This window comes from Equus caballus, chromosome 23, assembly GCF_041296265.1.
Source record: "Equus caballus isolate H_3958 breed thoroughbred chromosome 23, TB-T2T, whole genome shotgun sequence".
Taxonomy (NCBI): domain Eukaryota; kingdom Metazoa; phylum Chordata; class Mammalia; order Perissodactyla; family Equidae; genus Equus; species Equus caballus.
In genome coordinates this window covers 20629390-20646846 of record NC_091706.1, presented here as the reverse complement: position 1 = coordinate 20646846, position 17457 = coordinate 20629390, and the positions used below count along the sequence as shown (strand labels likewise).

Here is a 17457-nt window from a genome sequence, read left to right as displayed (position 1 = left end):
GGGCTTTGTCCTTCTCTCCATCTGAGAAATGACCTTGCACGATGCTTGGTGCCCAGTAGATATTGGTGTCTTTCCTTTTAATTGTTTACTGTGTGTTTGGAAAACTTAAAAAGCCACAGAAAAAATGGAAGAGTGAGAACAGTGCGAAGAACAGGCACACGTGCCCTTTACCCCGTCCCCACCATTCACCTCTGACCCCCCTCTGCTTTCTCATGTGCTTGCTCTTGGTCCCCTGCTCTCAATGTATCTGCAGACAGAATCTACGGTACAGTTTTTTCAGAACCATTTGCAGACATGTTACATACATCATCGCCCTTTTCCCAAGAACACTTTAGAATGTATTTTCTAAGAACAACATACTTTCTCACATAACCACAGCCCAGTTGTCAAGTCCAATGAATTTACAATTGATACAATATTTCAATATCCCATCTGTATTATAATTTTGTCAATTCCCCTTTAGGACAGGGTCCAGCCGTGGGGCAGGTATTGCATTTAGTTACCATGTGGCTTTAGCCTCCTTTAATTTGAAACACATCCACAGACTGTCTTCATCATTTATAGTATTAACACTGTAGAGGAAGACAGTCCCTACCCCTCCATGGGGGGTCTGTGTGAAGTTTCCCCACGATTAGATGGAGATAATGCATTCTCAGCCAGAATTCCTCACGGGTGATGTTGTGTCATTCTGGAGACACCACATGTGCAGCTGCCTCTCATCAGTGATGTTAATTGTGGTCATCTGTTGAGGGCGCTGTCCCATTTCTCCACTGCACAGTTATAATTCCCTTGTGATTAATAAGCAGTCTGTGGGGGCTGGCCCCGTGGCCGAGTGGTTAAGTTCGCGCGCTCCGCTGCAGGCGGCCCAGTGTTTCATCAGTTCGAATCCTGGGCGCGGACATGGCACTGCTCATCAGACCACGCTGAGGCAGCGTCCCACATGCCACAACTAGAAGAACCCACAACGAAGAATACACAACTATGTACTGGGGGGCTTTGGGGAGAAAAAGGAAAAAATAAAATCTTTAAAAAAAAAAAAAAATAAGCAGTCTGTGGAGAGACGCTTTCTGGAAATGCAGGTGGTCAGCTCCTCATCAAAGTTTCCCCTTGATTTAGTATCTGTTGTTTAATGAATCTTCTTGAACAGAGTATGGCCCATTCTGAGGTTGGCCGCCTCCAGCAGATCCCACATAGTGGTTCCCGCTAACGTGGGGCAGTGCCCTCAGGTCTCCAGGGATGCCATGATTAGTCTCAGCACATGAAGGGGAGAAGGAAAATGAAACAAAATTCAACTCAACTGAAAGAAGGAGCAGTGGAGGGTATAGGAGAGAGAGAAGGAAGGACGAACATGCTGAAGACCAGGAAAGTGCCAGCATTGATCTCCCCAGCCCAGCAGAGTAGACCTGAGAAGCAAGACCCTCAGGGTAGAAATGTGTGGCCATTTTTCCTCTTCTTGTTGAGGAGTCATTTGCTAGGACACCATTTCCCTGCAAGGCACAGGGATAGCTATCCTCCTCACCATTCCTGGTCCCCTCCAACAGAAAACAATCGAAGATCCCAGTCTTCTTTGTCCATCCATCTCAGCTCCTCTTATACAAATCTCAGTGACCATCCTCCCCAGAAGCTGCTGCTTCATGAGAACATTCCAGATCTCCCATATCATCCCAACCCCAGACCTTCTTTCCTAATTGCCCGAATCTAGAGTGCCTCCAGTGAACTTCTCAGGAGCCTTCAGACAGACAGGAAGACGTCATCACTACAAGGTGGTCTTCCCTTAAACTAGGGATGTGAGTTAGACTAGAATGAGACTTCGGTGCTGGTGCATAACACAGAGCCGTAGTCCCCCAAGGGCTGGGCACAGGATGTCTCAGGCCTGATCTTCTCACGTTCTCCCACCCTGCCCTTCACCACCACCCCACCAGGGTTGGTTTTTATAAACTGGGTAATTCCTCTGGAGGTTGTGGTAGACTGAACAATGTGGCCCCTACAAATGTCCACATCCTAATCCCCAGATCCTGTGAATGTCACTTACACGGCAAAAAGGGTTTTGCAGGTGTGATTAAATTAATGGTCTTTATATGGGAGAATTATCCTACATTTTGAGAAGGGTCCTCCCAAGAGGGAGGTAGGAGGATCAGAGTTAGTAGTTGATGCCTATGTGATGACAGAGCAGAGGAACAAAGAGAGAAGATGCTGTGCTCTGGCTTTGAAGATGCAGGAAGCAGCCACAAGCCAAGGAATGCAGGTGATCTCCAGATGCTGGAAAAGGCAAAGAAATAGATTGTCTCCCAGAACCTCCAAAAGGGACACAGCCCTGTAGAGCTGTTTTAGACTTCTGACCTCCACAACTGTAAGATAAGAAATTTGTATTGTTTTCATCCACTAGGTTTGTGGTAATTTGTTACAAGAGCAATAGGAAACTAATCCAGAGGTTTTTCATCTTGAGGAGATTAGGGCTCCCCCCTGGTTAACCAGATACATCAGCTGGACAATGAACTGTTGCTAATATACATCTTTAACACAAGAACCACCAAACAAGCATTCACTGGAGCCCTGGCCTTTGCTGGGTGCTGGAACTCAGAGTGCACGACATGGCCCTGTCCTCAGGAGCTCAGAGAGTCTCCCAGCAGAGTTTGAGTCCACAGCACTTTCTGCAGCAGCCCTAATATCACTTAGCTTTCCCATCAGCGCCTGTGCTTAATGCTCACTAGAGTTATGGACACAGCCTGGCTGCTGGTCTAGACTTGACCAGTGGCTCACACTAGAAATGCAGGAGAGGCTGGCTGCCAGTCCACGAGGTTGAGCAGAAGCTGGGGAAGAAGTTGCCTCTAAGGACTGAGTCCTAAACTGCAGAGCCAGCAAATCTCAGTTTGTTACTTTCTAATCAACCTGCCCTCACCTTCCACCCCTAAATGTTCCTAAGGAAGAAGGAAGAATCAGAGACTCCACTGGGGTGGGTGGAGAAAGGACTGGGGTGGTGCGAGGCTGAACAACTCGACTCCAGCTCACCTTGCTTTGTAGAGCAGAGAATTTAAGGTTTGATCTACTTTTTAAACACCCAGGTAAAACAGACTCACTGTCCATAGCACTTTCTGTCATGATGGAAACTTTCTATATCTGTGCTTACACAAATCAGGAACTGAAGTTTTAATTTCCTTTCATTTTAATTTCAACAGCCACACAGTGTGGGCAGCACAGCAGAATCGAGGTCAAAATCTTATCTTGGAGGGAACACATTCAAGGCTCGAAATAGAAAGTTGAAGTTGTGGGGACAGGTCATCACGTTGGCCCTGAACTTTGTTTTTTTCAGTGGAGCCTTGACACTTGCTGCCCCAGCACTGCCTTATGTGGACTCCCACTCCTGGGATGCCCCGTACATCCTCGGGCTCATATTGACGGACTGTGGTTTCTGTCCTGCCCACCAAGGCCAGTCCACTCTGACCTCTGTTTCCTCTCAACTCCTAAAGGCTTTGTGGTCGATTCTATTTCCTGGACATTCATCTCAGCTCCCAAGGATATCCATCAGCCCACAGGGACATTGTCTCACTCCTCCTGCATCCTGTCTCCCCCGGTACACACTGTACCAGGTACACAGTGTGTACCAAGGGGTACACAGTGGGGAGTATATAGAGGAGGGTTGGGAAACCTGTCATACTTGATACCAAGACAGACACTTTTCTTCCCTTGGCAGATGTGACATGCATGCAGGACTGCCCCAAGGGCTACTATGTCGTGAGGACAGCTAGAGGTGCCCCTGCCACAGCTCTTGTAGGACACGTGAAGGAGACACAGCACGCAGCGCCTCTCCTGCCCACTGGGCTGGTTCCAGCTGGGAAAGGAGCGCCTCCTCCACCTACCCATCTCCCTGTGACAGTAACCTGGCCATTATCCTCTGCTCCTCCTCTCTCAATCCCCACAGTCAGTTTGTCCTCAAGTCCTGTCAAATCTACCCCCTAGATATCTCCTAATCCCATTTCCTCCTTGGCTTTCTAGTATCACTGCCTTAGCTTACACTCTTATCTTCCCTTGCCTGAATTATTTGCCAGTTCTTTAACTGGTCTTCTTGCCTCCAGTGTTAGCCACTCTATAACAAACCAGCCCTCCATTATGCTCTCAGGTTCATCTTTCTACATCACAAACTTCATAATGTTGCTTCTCTGCTCAATGCTGACTCTCCATTGATTTTAGGATAGAATCTTAAGTTAGTAGTTTTGCATATGAGGCTCTTCATCATGGGAGTCTCTTCATATTCTCATGATCTCCTCTGCCAGCCTCTAATCCAGGCATAACTGTTATGTACGCCTGAGCCAACCTTGCCGTTTCTCCTTCTGGAATACTTTCCCCAGTCTGCTCTTCCGGGCTACCTCTTTCTGACCATTGGAGTCAGCAATTCCTCTAGAAAGCCTTCCCTAACCCTCCATTCTGTGTTCCCGTAGTGCTCTGCATTCATTCATCTATTTATTCAACAAATATTTATCCAGCATACGGCCCAGACATTGTCGATACAACTGTGAATGAGACAGTCAAGTTCCCTTTAGCCCAGAGGGCATATTTGTAACTGGCTACTTATTCTTTGTCTCTCTCTAGATCGAGGTTCTCAAAGGCAGAAATTAATGTCTTACCTTCATATCTCCAGCACTTAGCACCATCACGGAAGAGGGTGACAGAGGTATGGATCCCTTCAGGCGAGCCTCTGGCTGACACTGGTGATGCCTGACGAGGAGGCTGTGCCTGTGGAGGTCCTTGGGAGAAGGCAGCGAGCTTGGGCCACATGGGCAGTGGCTTGGAACACAGCTGAAGCCCTCTGCCAGACCAATGCCCCAGCTATGGCAGCAGGTACCACAGTACACCACATGTCTCATGCAGTGGAGTTCTGCTTTCTGTACAGCCTCTACGTCAAGACCATGGTGAAAATGACCATCAGCCTGGCCCTCACACAGCTGCAGCAGCCCGGGAGTCCATCTCCACCTGGGAGGTGATGGAAAGGCTGAAGGGAATGGTACACAATCACTAGTTCTCCATCCTCCGGATTTCTAAGAGCACCCCGGACTTCAAGGGCGAGGGGGAGAACAACGTCTGGTCAAGTCTTTCCTGGCCTGCCTTGGCGGCCAAGATCATCCAGCTCAGGGGCTTCTTTGACACACTCCAGGTACGGGCCACTGAGTTCAAATCGACTTCGCCATGTACCACAACTGGGACGCCTTCTTCCACAGGTGGATATGAATGAATGCTTCCAGGAGAGGCTGGACATGATTCGCCTGGAGGGGCTGCCCTGCAAATAGTTACCCTGAAGGAGGCAGGCTCACAGAAGCCCAGCAAGGAGGTTCTAGTCAAGGCGTTTGAGAAGTTTAGGGAGATAGGGAAAGTGGACATCCCCTTGCTGGACCCCTATGGGGAGGAGATGACCTGCCTGAACTTCCACACCTTCAGTTTCAGGGGACACTTGAACTTCAAGGCATATGTCCAGTACCGTGGTTACGTGGGCTTCATCCAAGCCCTGAGCGTCTTGGGTGGCTAGAGCTCACATTACAGGCGAGGACGGCGAGGCTGTGACCTGCAACACCAACATTTCTTTTTTTTGTTTTTTTTTTTTAACGATTGGCACCTGAGCTAACAACTGTTGCAAATCTTTTTTTTTTTTTGGCTTTTTCTCCCCAAATCCCCCCAGTACATAGTTGTATACTTTAGTTGTGGGTCCTTCTAGTTGTGGCATGTGGGACACCACCTAGACATGGCCTGATGAGCTGTGCTTTGTCCGTGCCCAGGATCCGAACCGTCGAAACCCTGGGCCGCCGAAGTGGAGAGCAGGAACTTAACCACTCGGAGATGGGGCCAGCCCCCAAGGTTTCTTTTCACTCAACCAAGCACCTGAATAATGCCTCAATTAAGAAATAGCAGCAAAGAGGAGAACAAAATGGCAGAGAAGGAGGCAAAGAGCAGAGAATTGGAGAAAGGAAAAGAGAGGAGAAGCTATGCAAGAGGGAAAAACAGCAGCGGGACCATGAACTCTGTCGGAATCAGGTAAAGCTTGAGAAGCTACAAGCTGCAGAGCAGAGAAAGCTACAAGAAAAAAAACAAAACTAGAAGAGCGGAAGCTGCTGCTGGCTCAGAGGAACCTGTGGTCCATCAGGCTGACTGCGGAGCTGCTGGCAGAGCCAAGGACAGGCCAGGCAGGGCTGGTGGTGACCTTCAGCAGGGAGCCGCCTCTTCCTGCTCTGGGCTGCTATCTGTGCATGTCTCTGGAACACAGCCAGTGGCAGGGCCTGCCTTCCTCAGCTGTTTGCCACGGTAACTGAAAGAAGTCAGTCTTAATACTGAGAGAAAAAACACACCAGGAAAAGAAAAACCTGGAGAGTGCACAGTAACAGTTTTTTATTGTTTTAGAGTGACTCTCAGTAACACAAACGTGATATTACTCTTAGCTAGAACGTGCTTAGACTAGTGGACAATCTAAACTAAGCTGCGCGTGGGAACGTGCTAGTCATACCAGTCCTAGAGTTTCTTTGATCTATCTCCCAGCACGGGGTATCAGCATAACCCAACAGAAATATGACACAAGCCATACATACAATTTTAATTTTTAGCAGTTGCATTGAAAAAAATAAGCAGGTCAACTTAATTTTAATAATATATTTACTTAATGACTATATACAAAACATCTTTTGGACATGTACCCAACATAGAAATTAGAGATATTATACATTCTTTTATGGTATTAAGTCTTTGAAATCCGATGTATCTTACATTCATAGCACAACTCAAGTTGGACCAGTCCCAATTCAAGTGCTCAACAGCCACAGGGGGTTAGTGGCTTGTGTACTGGACAGCACATTCTAAAGTAGAACAATGGCTTCAGGTGGTATTTTAGCAGGAGACCATTTTCCTCAGATGCCATCTTAGGCTGAATCTTGTTATGCAAATGAATCAGGGAAGGGTTGCTCAGATTGGAGCACACCCCGGCTCTTAGAGCCCCATTGATGCCCACCTTTGTCCCTCCCACCACTTACAGGCAGTCCTTGCAATTCCAGCATACACTGGTTCCCACTCTTCACCCATCTGCTATTGACTCTCATCTTTGAAAGAATTAGCCTTCCAAAGAGACTGCATTTAAGCAATCATTAATTGTCTCTTTTTCATTTCAGAGGGAAACATAGCTGCTGCTCAAAACTTCTAATCAGGATAAGATAACAAAGGAGAGAATACATTGACTAGTGGGTGGGGTGGGAGAGTGGTCAAAAGTTGGCATTGTCATTGGCCATGCCATCGTACATATCGACTTTCTACTAGGGTTTTTGAAAAACTGAAGGTATCTCTGATACCACCATTATTAGATGTCTGGGCCCTTTATGCCAACTAGGATCGCCAGATAAAACACTGTATTTTAATTTGCTAAACAGGAAAACCCTAGTCCCAACCCCCTGGTGTAGTGCAGTGGGCTTTGGGGGGGGGGGGAGCCAGGGGCAGTTGGTTTCTAATCAAGATCAGGTAAGTTCATGTCTCTTAACGTCAGTCAATGAAAACAGGACAACACTAGCTTTTTAAGATTGTTGTGGGGATTGCAGAAATTAGGAGTGATGTTGTAAGCAGTTTGAAAAATTATAAATTTCTTTAATTGGGTTTGAGATTTCCTAGGTGAATTAAGGATCATGGTTTTGAGCATTCCCAGTCTCAAAAGTTCACCAATACACCCAGACAGTGGAATATTATTCACTGCTACAGAGATATGAGCTATTGAGCCATGGAAAGACACGGAGGAAACTGGAATGCATATTACTAAGTGAAAGAAGCCAATCTGAAAAGGCTACATACCGTATGATTCCAACTATAGGAAATTCTAGAAAAGGCAAATCTATGGAGACAATAAAAAGGTCAGTGGTCACTAGTGGAGGGGCATGGGGCACAGATGAATAAGCACAGCACAGAGGATTTTTAGGGCAGTGAAACCATTCTGGATGATACTATAACGATGGATATATGTCATTATACATTTGCCCCAACCCACTGAATGTACACCACCAAGAGTGAGCCCTAAGGTAAACTGTGGACTTTAGTGATTGTGATGTGTCAGTGTAGGTCCATCCCTGCTAAGAAATGTACCATTCTGGGAGTGATGTTGATAATGAGGGGCTGTGCATGTGCGGATGCAGAAGGCATGTGAGAAACCTCTGTACCTCCCTCTCAATTTTGCTGTAAACCTAAAACTGCTCTAAAAAAGTCTTTAAAAAAAAGCGTTCACCAACGTTCTCCCTGAGACTGTATTCCAGGGATCGCTGGGCATATTCGGGTGAATCTAGAAGCCATCCTGAGCGTTTGTGCCTCCCCCTACTGTGTTTGACTGGAACCCTGCTAGAAGCTCTCTATTCTGGACACTCATTTCTTCTGCCCTCCTTTCTTCACCCGCCACACCATCCTTTGCTGCTCAGAGAATGCTTGTGCTGTCTTCTGGATTTGCATTTACAGATTTCAAAATCCGGGGAGAGGTTTTCTCTTGGGTTATAAACTGGGTGAAAAAAAGGATGAATTCCTTCCTTCTTAAAATATTGGCTGTCATATGAAGAAGAAATGAGGATACACGAAATATATAGGGAAGATTTAGCTATTTAAATAGGGAATTTACAAGTTAGAACGTATTTCATTCCCATTTGACTCCCCAGTAATATCAGGGTGTCAGTGAGGGGTTTTGGGGAGGCCAGCATGCTAAGGCTGAATATGTCTCTTTGTTGCAATGTTTCCTGGGCCTTCACACACCTAACATTTTATTTATCCTCGTCACAAAATTGTTTTAAATAAAAATCCAGGCTGTGGACGTGAAGCCTCCTCACACCAGATGAGACCCAGGGGTTGCTCTGCTGCCCCACCTGGCTGAGACCACCCCGCTGCTCTCATGCCAACCCTCCGTCTGGAGGGTCCCAATCAGGACCCAGTGCCTTTATCGGCTGGCTTTTACATGGCGCAGGAGAGGTGGTATCCAGTCCAGCAGGCCACGCGCTCCCCTCAGGGGATCCTCCCCTTGGTGAGCTAGAGCTCGTAATCCCATGATGTCTGGAAACTTGAGAAACATAAGGATCCCTCCTCCAGGGTGCAAACTTACTCTCCTCTGTTCACCACCTGGGCAGGTCGTCAGGGCTATGAAGCCAGCACCATCCAGTCACCTCTCACTTCCTTGCCCAAAGGAGACTGAGGTGAAGGCCCAAGAAGAGCCCAGAGAAGGAAAGGAAAAGGAGGAGCATCACATAGAGAACAAAGGACAAGACGGTGGGCACAGGGGCCCACACAGCAGTGGGGATGTAACATTGACACCTAGTCCCCTGGAGACCAACAGAGTCCTCACTTCCCGCAAGTGCAGTCCTGGGCCTCCGGACCTCCATCCCAAGCACCCAGAAGACAGCGTGAGTGAGAACACCCAGATGTCTCCAATCAGCTCCTCCTGGGAAAGCCATGTCATCACCATCTCACACAGCCCTGCTGGAGATGTCCTGCCTCCTTGGAAGCCTGATCCATATGCAATGGTGCTCTCTGACCCAACCTCATGCTGCTCCCTGCTGCCCAAGAGGTCAACAAAGGAAGTGCCAGGTGAAGACCCTCTGCCCAGCTCCCCAGGCTCACTGATGTCAGGGAAGATGTGGGATGAAAGCCTGCAGACAGCCCATCAAGGAGCTCTTCTCCCCAGGGATCTCCCAGCAGTAGGTCCTGCAAACAGAGAATCATCATGCCACTTGTGCTCCCCCTGCCACTGCCACTGCCACTGCTGTGGGGCCCAGGTGAGCCACTCCCACCTCCTCAGCTTCCTTGCACAGCTATTGCCAAAAACCCGGGCACCTTGTAAGAGAACAGTGAGTGTCAGCAGAACAAGATCTTGGAGTATAAAACAGGGGGCATGGCAGACCACAGGGCCACTTGGCCTGCCCCTTCCTTCTCCCCACCTTCACCCCTCCGAGTTGCCTCGGAGACTGCAGACTCCCTGCCCCTCGACACTCACCCTTCACAGGTCGCTGCTCCTCCCACTGACTCAGTTGACCTGTCTGCCAGACCCAGGATCCTGTCTGTCCCTCCAGCTCCCTAGACCCCAAATACTGATCAGGAAACAAGATGCACAGTCCTGAACTCTCCTCCTCCTGCTGTTCCTGCCCATTCTCTTCCCCCTTTTAGACCAAGTTCCATTTTGGGAATTCCATTTAGTGAGAATGGAGGCCCTTTTCATTCAGTCAGAGCGACAGCAGCTACTATTTCTGGCCTCCTCACACCTCCAAGCATGGCCACCTTCTCCTTCAAGCTGCCCTCTTGCCAAAAAGAATCCCCAACAGCCACGTGTTAGCTTCCCCCCTCCTTTTCTCTTACCTACTGCTCTTCCACTCCCTTCCTCCAGGACTCCTGTTTTCACAGGCCAGCCCATCCTTTCTGTGGCAGTCCCTTCCACCGTGACAACCACAGTATCTGCAGGTCTGACCTCCCAGCCTACTTTAGAGCCTGGCATCACTGACATGGACACGGCTCTCCCTTCCCAGGCTGGCATTCTCTGGTCTCCTGCGGGCTCCAGTGTGAGATCGCTCCCATTTCCCCAGGTTCATTGCAGTGTGGAGCAGAGGGACCTGCAAAGGGACCAGTCTCCACAGCCCACCTTCACTGATGCTCCTCTTCCCCACCCCAATTTTTATCTATCCCTTGGCCCCCAAATTGCCCCTCAGTCCACATGTGGGGCCCCTGATGGGCAGCAGCAGAGAGCCCTTCTCCCCAGTGCTCCTGTTTTCACTGGCCAAGCCCTTGTGGTCCTGTGTCCCCCACACTCCCCCAGGAGGCATCACCTCTGCAAACCTCAAGCATGCCTCTGACACAGATGTTCTGGATCCCACGCCTCCTTCCCAGGCTGTCACCTTCCAGTGTCCCCCTGTCTCCAGGGACAACCACTGCCCATTTTACATGGTGCTTCCTGGTTCTGAGAACACACCACCCAGTGACAGCACTGCCTCGGCCCACATCTCCACCTGTTTACCTGCACAGTCAGTCAGCAGACAGACCGCAATTTCCAATCTTCTCTTTGACCCGGGAATCACCCCTCTGCCCACATTTGGGGCCTGTGGTGGGCAGCAGCCTGACGACTCTTTCCTGTTGGGAAAACTGGCAGCCCTAGCACAGGCCGTAGGCCCCACCCCTCCCGCAGCCCAGCCTCCCAGAGGCAGCATAATGCAACCAGGTTTTACAGTTTTGACATCTCCAGCTTCCGCATTTGGCACCACTGTCAGCACCCACCTGACTCTGAGTGACACCTGAGGTGTTCTCCCCAGTGGCATATCTACTACTACTGGCTTTGGAGTTGCCACCAGGATGCCCAGCATATGGGACAGTAGCTCACTGTTGGCCAATATGGCTCCAGGCCCACTTGTGTTCCTGGGACCTGCAGCCCCCGTGGAACGTGGGAGCTTTGGGGTCAGTGTGTCCACCCCAGGCCTCACCCAGTCACAGGTATCCAGTGCTCTCAACTTTGGGGCAGGACTGAGGGGCACCAGCACCACCTCTGGTCTCCCTTTTGGTCAGATAACTGGGGTCCATCTGGCCACAGCACAGCTGCTGCAGTAGGAGGGCAAGCACCACCCCTGTGTTTGCACCCACTTCTAGTTCCACCTCATTCCGAGCACCGGGGGCCACCCACCCAGAGTCCAGGTGGCACAGAGGGAGGGGATACACCATTCCCATGACTGGAGGACCTGGTATTCCCACTTTCCATCAGTGTACCTGGGGCCCACCTGGCCAAAAGAGAGCAGGTGCAGTCAAAGGGAACAACTCCTTGCCTGTGATGGGAGGCTCCTGTGTCACCAACTGCCATCAGAACACTTAGAGCCCACCTATCCAGAGTGATGGTAGACAGCACAACACCTGCTGAGACTGGATACACTCTGGTTCCCTGTTCATATAGAGCCCGGGGACCGCCCTGGCAAAGCCCAGGTGGTGCCATGTGGACAGCACCATATGATTTTAGACAGAAAACTCTACGCTCAGTCCAAACACCAGAAGGCCCCTCTGACTGTGGAGGAGCCAGCCCTGTGTCTGGAGGCTCCTGGTCAGAGCAACTGTGCCTGTGCTCAGGGCACGGCCAGTGGTACCATTGCCTCTGGGGCACCCTCATCACCTGCCAGGGCCTCATAGGAGCCACCCACAGTTCCTTTCTTCTAACACAAACCTCAACAAATATGGAGGAGATCTTGCTATGCAGACTGTGTGTAACCAGGAACAGGTTTTGCTCCATGGGAAATGGGCTCAGATCCTTCAAGGGAAGCTTAACCTGCTCTCTTCCTACAGCAGCCAGAGGACCACAACTCAGGGGACACATGTGTGGTTGTGTGTATACGTGCAGTATGGGGTATGTATGTGTGTGTTGTGTGTGTTTCTGTATGTGCAGGGTGTGTGTGTCATGTGTGTGCTGGAGGGTGAGGGGCACAGAGCCCACTTCAGAACTGCCCCAGACTTGGGAAGCTCCAGTGTGGAGAACAGAAGCAGCTGCATGTAGCACCAACTGTGCCGTCCCCGGCTGGACTGTTAACGTGGCCGACCCAGGCTCTGGGCCGGTTCTCTCCAGTCTGGGCACTGGCAGGATGCCCACTGCTGCTTACAGGGGCTTCCTCTCCCCCTCCCCATTTGACTCTGTGGGTCCTTATTATGTACATATACATATATATACATAACCTTGTTCTTGTTAATCTCCCTCTGCTCGTGTTCTTTACTCAGCTGTAGGGGAAGAATGGACATAGATGAGTGGTGGTGTGCTGAGCCACACTTACTACGCAAAATGTTCTGTGTCCCAGTGACTGGGTTGCAGAAGCAGCCACACTTCATGACTGCACGTGCTGACCCTGGACTCTCGGTTTGAGCGTGAGGTGACACTCCAGGAGGAAGGAAGGTCCAGAGGAGGGAGAGACGGGGACTCAGCCTGGCCTCTTCCCTCCACGCTGCTCTCTTCTCTCCCAACTCTGACTCACTGGAGGCCACATAATCCCTGGTGTGTGACAGGAAACCACACTTTATGGTTTTAGTTTTTAACATGTTTCAATGTCTTTTTTGTGCATCTTTTTATTTACTTTACACTTAGGCCAGTTGTCCTCACACATTCCCATTTCACCCAGAGAGGATGGATTTGCATCCGGGTTCTCGCATCTGGAGGAAGCAAGAGCTCATGCCTGCCCTTTACCTACTGAAAATGTAAATTTACTTAGTAACTTATCATGCTGCTTAAAATTATCAGAATAGATCTTTAGTAATGGGCCTGGCTCTAATCTAAACCACTAAAATACCAAATCACAAGAATTATAGATGCACCCAGCTCTGGCTGACCCTACAGTTCTGCTGGGTCTCCCTTAGACTTAATAAACGCAAATTCCTGACCTTGTGGAGCCCACATTCTGGTTGGAGGGGAGAAAAGAAACAACAAGCATATGTACATGATCTGGTGGGTGAGCCAGGAAGAGATGCTCTGGAGAATAAAGCGGCAGATGGAGGACTCAGATTGTGGGCAGAGAGTTAAACAGTGGACAGGACGAGCCTCACTGGGAAGGCGGGACTTGAATAGTCTAGAGCGAGCAGACTGAGTCAGATGTCTGAGGGAAAAGCATCCCAGAGCGTGGGAATAATCATGGCAAAGGCCCAGAGGAAGGACGCCCAGTGTCCTCAGGGGGAGCCGGTAACTCAGGTGGCTGGAAAAGTCAGTAAGTGGGAGGGAGGACAGAGAAGGTGTGGGTTGAACTCTCTGCACCACCATTTGTTGGTTGTTTGATCACAAACATCACACTCAACCTTCAAGTGTCTCAGTGAACTCGGTGCTTAATCTGTGGCCTGTTTACTTGGCGAGAGTTTTGGAAGGATCAAATAAAGTAACGCAGGGAAGTGACTTATAAGCCATGTTCTTATTGTTCTATACGTAACGATAGGGGGATAGACAGACAGATAAATTATATATAAATAGATGGAGTGAGTTATTGATTGAATTTTGTGCCCCCCAAATTCATATGTTGAAGCCCTACCCCCCAGCCCCAATGGTGTTAGAGGTGGGGCCTTTGGGGTGATTAGGTTGAGAAGAGGCATGAGGCGGAGCTGCCACGATGGGATCAGAGCTGTTAAAAGAGGAAGAGATGGCAAAGCTTTCTCTGTCCACATGTGTTGGCACAGCAGGGGGTGGCTGTCTGCAAGGCAGAAAAAGGGACCTCACCAGGAACAGAATCCGCCTTGATCTTGGACTTCCAGCCTCCAGAACTGTGAGAAACAAATGTGTGTTGTTTAAGGCCCTCAGTCTATGACATTTTGTTAGAGCAGCCTGAGCAGAGTAGTACAGGTAGGTAGGCAGATGATAAATAGGTACAGAGATGATGGACAGAGGTAGAGCAATAGTGCTTTGATCCCCATTTTAAAGGGAGCATAGAAGCGCTGACTTTTATGAAGTAAACACATGGAAAAGTATGACAACTGAGCCTAAGAATGCACAGCACTGAGCCTAGCACCACACTGATGCGAGCAGCCCTGTAAAGCAAATAGCTCCCCCGAGAGAGGCCACTGGACCCCTCCAGGCCCCTGCCGCCCATCACTCACTCTAAGCTGTCAATCACTGTCCAGAGAGCCATGCCCCTGCTCCCTGGCTCACAGCATCACTGCCCTTTGCAATGGAGCCGCCTCTCAGAGGCAGGGCTGAAACCCAGTTTGCTCCTACAGTCCCACGCCCTGTCTCTGCCATGCCTGCAGTGTCATTGAGAGAAATTTTGAAAATTCATACTTCTTGACATTTTTTTAAATGCTTTCAAGCTAAAAAGAATAATCCTGATAAGACAAATGTTTAACAGATGTGTCACAGATGTAAGATGATTTTTGAATTTCACGTTTTGATGCACTTACACAGCTGAAACGATTTCTAAATAAACAGAAACATTCTGTTATTTTTATGAAAATACATGAACACAATAGCAACTCGAATAATACTGAAATTCAACCCTTCTCACCCTATTCCCCTCTCCAGAGACAGTGTCTCGCCACTTCGATGTTACCCCCATAACCTTAAACATGGTGCTGATCCTGCTGCCTCATGACAGATCCACTTAGACAGTTTCATCACCTAACATGAGGGGGAGGACAAACTCCCTCTCCCTCTGCTTTTCCTCCCTCTTCCTTCCCAGTCCATCATATTCATCTCATCAATTTGCTGCTTCTCTCTTGTGACATCATGTAAATTTGCTCCCTTTAGTGACAAGGGAAGTGGCAGCACAGGGGCTGAAAGCACTGCTTCTGAGATGGACCCCTGGCTTGGATCCTTGTTCTTCAGTTTCTTAGCTCTGCATCCCTGAGTAATTCACAAAACCTTCCTGGGCCTCTGTTTCCTCACCTGTAAACCCAGGAAATGGATAATACCTCTCCCATGGGGTTGCTCTGACGATAGAAATAATAATGCATTTAGTGTCCCACACACAGAAGCTCCCAAGAAATAGCTATTATTATTAATTTCTTGTTTTATCAACTTTCACCCTAATCGCAAGATTTCCTCTATGCCTGATACTGTTTGTGTCCCCACAGTTCCTCTGCTTTTCCTTTCTCCCCGCATGACTCACGTTCTGTCAATAATATATTTGCTTTTGTTTGTCTGTGCTGCTAACATTTACACTTTGTCATGCAATTGAAGCACTGACCCGTGTTTATCCACAGGTTGGTTCTAACAGTTGAAAAAACAATAAATTGTATATATGTGCTTATATATAAGTGAAATGAATGGCAGCAATGACATAAGAGATAGTAGGGAGAAATTAGGAGTGTTCTGTTATTATGAAGTACTTGCACCACCCGTGAAGCAGTATAGTGTTTCCTGAAAATGGACTTGGATTTACTGTAAATGTATATTGCAAACACTAGGAAAATCAGTAAAAAAGGGGAAAAAAAGAAGTACACCTGATGTGCTACAAAGCATGAAAAAATGGAACCATAGAAAATGCTCAATCAAAACCTAAAAAGGCAGAAAAATATTGAAAGACCAAAAAAGGAACAAAGGACAAGGGCACCAAATAGAAAATGGTAACAAATATAACAGATAGTAATCAAACTCTATCAATAATCGCTTTGAATGTCAATGATCTAAATGCACCAATTAAAACCCAGACATTGTCACAGTAGATTTTAAAGAAGACCCACAAGCAACCCACTTTACTTAAAAAAACTAAATATATAGTCTTAAAATATATAGCTTAAAAGTAAGTGAATGGAGAAAGATAAAGCATGCTAACACTAACCAAAAGAAAGCAGGAATAATTGCATTAATTCCAAACAGAGCAGACTTCAGACCAAGGAAAGCTATCAGGGATAAAGAGAAGCATTACACAATGATAAAGGGGGCAATCCTCCAAGAAGACCTAACCACCCATTTTGTGTATGCGCCTAACAACAGACCGTCAAAATACGTGAGGCAAAAACTGAGAGAACTGTAAAAAGAAACACACGAATCCACGATTACAGTTGGAGACTAAACACTCCTCTATCAGACATGGACAGATCCAGCAGGTGGAAAGTCAATTAGAACACAGCTGAACTCAGCAACCCCATCAATCAACCGGAGGTAATGGACACCGACAGACGACTCCACGCAACAACAGCAGACACACATCTTCTCAAGCTCACGGGCACGATTCACCAAGGCAGACCACATTCTGGGCCATAAAATGCACCTTAACAAATTTAAAAGAATGGCAATCATACGTCTACTATTAGACCACAAAAGAATTAAACTAGAAATCAGTAACAAAAAGATATTTGGAAAACCCCAAAATACATGGAGATATAACACACTTCCAAGTAACACGTTGTCAAAAAAGACATCTCAAGACAAATTTTAAAATATTGGGAACCGCAAGAAATGAAATGAAAATGTAATTTATCAAAATTTGTGGGATGCAGCGACAGCAGCGTTTAGAGGAAATTTATAGCATTGAATGCACATACCAGAAAAGAAGATCTGAAATCAATAATCTAAACTTCCACCTTAGGAAACAAGAATAAGCAAATTAAATGCAAAGTAAGCAGAAAAAATTATAAAAATCAGAGCAGAAATCGATGTAATTAAAACAGGAAGTCAATACAGGAAATCAACAAAACCAAAAACTGAGTCTTTGAAAAGATCAATAAAATCGATGAGCCCATAGCCAAGCTAACTAAGAAATGAGAGGCCAGCACTACAGACAGATCCCATGAAAATTAAAAGGATAACAAAGGAACGCTATCAACGCTATCAACTCTACGCAGACAAATTTGATAACCTAGATGAAACAGACCCATACCTGGAACGACACCATCTGTCAAAACTCACAGAAAGAAACAGAATATCTGAATAAACCTATAACCATTAAAGAAACTGAATCAATAACAACCTTCCAAAACAGAGCACCAGCGCAGAGGGATTCACGGCGGCCTCCACCACGCATCGCAGAGACTCTCAGCTCCCCG

General features: G+C 47.8%; 1 protein-coding gene and 2 pseudogenes across 6 annotated transcripts in view; 1 reads left to right on the top strand and 2 right to left on the bottom strand.

The window, feature by feature from the left end:
* Positions 1-17457, bottom strand: part of LOC111772073 (solute carrier family 28 member 3) — a 65117-nt gene extending 47660 nt beyond the window's left edge. For 2 of the 6 annotated variants that reach the window (XM_070248950.1, XM_070248953.1), the window contains exon 1: positions 4623-4961. The gene's annotated coding sequence lies outside the window, so the exon portion shown is untranslated. Of the gene's footprint in view, positions 9691-10990 lie in introns of those variants that run through there. The other 4 variants (XM_070248951.1, XM_070248946.1, XM_070248947.1 and 1 more) reach the window with 4 other exon arrangements.
* On the top strand, positions 4827-5609 carry LOC111772077 (A-kinase anchor protein 17A pseudogene; annotated as a pseudogene).
* The window catches only part of LOC111772075 (A-kinase anchor protein 17A-like), a 17150-nt pseudogene continuing 6308 nt past the window's right edge, over positions 6616-17457 (bottom strand).